This window comes from Ostrea edulis, chromosome 6, assembly GCF_947568905.1.
Source record: "Ostrea edulis chromosome 6, xbOstEdul1.1, whole genome shotgun sequence".
Lineage (NCBI taxonomy): Eukaryota > Metazoa > Mollusca > Bivalvia > Ostreida > Ostreidae > Ostrea > Ostrea edulis.
The window spans coordinates 79,449,279-79,451,778 of NC_079169.1; the positions used below are offsets into that span (position 1 = coordinate 79,449,279).

The following is a 2,500-nucleotide window of genomic DNA, read 5'->3' on the forward strand; positions in this document are numbered from 1 at the left end:
ACAATATCTCCTAAAACACTGTCCTAACACCCTATCCCCAACAGGGCACACTGGATGGTGGGAAATTGTGAATTTGTGCTCATTGAAGAATAAATGGTTTTTGAAGTATACTCTGGACAATTCCAACATAACAACCCTTCCTAAAAATGGAAAAAATATCCATAATTTCCTTGAATGTTAAAAATATCAATCGAAATAGAAGATGCACATTATCATTATTCATATCAATCTAATTAAAATTAGAGCCTTTGATCCGCTCACATATATCGCTACACAATGTGTAGCGATATCTGTGAGCGGATCTAATTTTAATTAGATTCTATTCATATAAGATGAAAACAAAGTTTTAATCAAATAACATTCTTTTTTTTTTCAATGGGATACTTCAATGAAAGGTGAAGATAACGAACAGTGATCAATCTCATAACTTCTATAAGCAATACAAAATAGAGAGTTATGCAAAAACAGACCCCTGGATATACCAGAGGTGGGATCAGGTGCCTCGGAGAAGTAAGTATCCCCTGTCAACCAGTCACACCCGCCGTGAGCCCTATGTCTTGATCAGGTAAATGGAGTTATCCGTAATAAAAATTAGTGTGCAAAGAACAGCCTAACAATTAGTATGAAACAAATCAGATAGCATTTGACCCAATGAGAGGTTGTATTGCAGTGATTTTTCAACATTTATCAAAAGGGTCCTGTGGCTTTCGAATTGGAAAAAATTGTCAACATTTTGATCAAATTGGGAAAACCTAGTCATCATTGTATATATATCAAACAAGAAATCAAACACAAATTGATGTAATTCTTCTTTTAATTTAAATATTCAATTTTCTTTTCTTTAAGCTCTTAAATTTTTTTTTACTATTCTTTCTAAATCATCTAGAATTGATGTGTCTTTGTCGTGTCGTACATCATCTTCACAAGTCAAGGGTTATTGATTCGTTACCTCGCACTAACCCTTGACATCAGTCGCTATTTAAAAGTTGGGCTCGAGAAGAAGCATATGATTGGTTTGCAGCCTGAAGCTGCAAACCAATCAGACAACGGCTTTTATATCGGTCGAAAACAAAACTAAACAGTAAACACGCATGGCGAAGGCATTATGGTGTAAAATTTGTGGCCAATTAGTACAAGACAGATACCGTCGATTGATTTTCGGGAGTTCGTTTTGCTTGAAGAAACAATTAGACGAGGATTTGGGGTATGATCCGAATGAAAATGATGGATTGTCGAAGTACGTTTGTCGACTATGTTTTAACAAATTAAACAAATTGTCCAAAATAATGCGAACAACTTCGTAAGATAGCGATTTACCACTGCCGGTTTTAGTCCCAATAAAAACATCTTTTCCTTCTCTGATACATGATATCGAAAGTTTTGGTTTTCAGTCAAATGATCGATTTGATGTTTTTCACATATCTTTTCGTCAACGGACGCCAATTTTTACTTTCTGTTTATTCCCTTACCAAACTTTCATCTGAAACAAGAAATTCCATTGGCTGATTAATTTTAGCGTATTGCGTCATCCTTCTTCTCGAGCCCAACTTTTAAATAGCGACTGATGTCAAGGGTTAGTGCGAGGTAACGAATCAATAACCCTTGACTTGTGAAGATGGTCGTACATAAATTATTGACTTTGAACTTATATTCTAACAGATATGTTTTTCACCAGTTTTTATCATTGGGAAAAGTGCAAGATAAATTGGGAAAAAATTGGTAATTTTTGGGAGGGGAAAGGGCTGATATTCAGACCTAAAATGGGTCTTAAAAAATCACTGTATTGGCAAATTAGATTGTTATAATGACCATAAAATTTGCAAAATGCTGACTTTAAACAAGACTGTTGAAACCACTGCACCATTAACTTGTTGGTCAGTAGCTTGCCTCAATTTAAAAACCGATCATATGCAGAATAAGCTCTTGTGTATCGAATCAGTTGAGAGATATCAACACCATATGCAGGTGATAATGGAATATTGCTACATAAATATGGGAAGTTGACGATGGTATTTAAAGTCATATTAATTAAAGTCTTCAACTATTCTCCATGGGCAAGGGTAATTTTGTTCGGTTTAATATATACAGTAAAACAGTTATAATAAACCTCCAGGGCCAGCAAAAAAGAGTTCATTATAACCAAACTTTGTTATATCCAATACAATTATCATTATTTTCCTGTCATTTGGAATAAATATCATTTTTAAACAAGATATGATCATAATCTATCGATTATAAAGTCTCCCAAATGAAGCACTGGCTGTGTAAAAGTGGTTTTTTCTGAGTACTAATATTGTCTTCCCTTGACAAAATCCATGCCAATTCAAACTTCATTTAAAAAATCTAGATCACGAATACTATGATTTTGAAATTTTTCAAAAGAATCCCCTTTGTTTCTTTCAGTAAAACGTGTCACTTGACACTAATCCTAGTTTGTAGATTCCAACATCCTCTCATCATTTTTGATGATTCCATGTCTTTGTCAGTCCTGGTTCTAAAG

At 34.1% G+C, this 2,500-nt stretch overlaps 1 protein-coding gene across 2 annotated transcripts in view; it reads right to left on the minus strand.

Annotated features, from left to right (window-relative positions):
• Positions 1-2,500, minus strand: part of LOC125647846 (tyrosine-protein kinase JAK2-like) — a 167,343-nt gene that overhangs the window by 80,305 nt on the left and 84,538 nt on the right. The gene's annotated exons all lie outside the window — the stretch shown is intronic.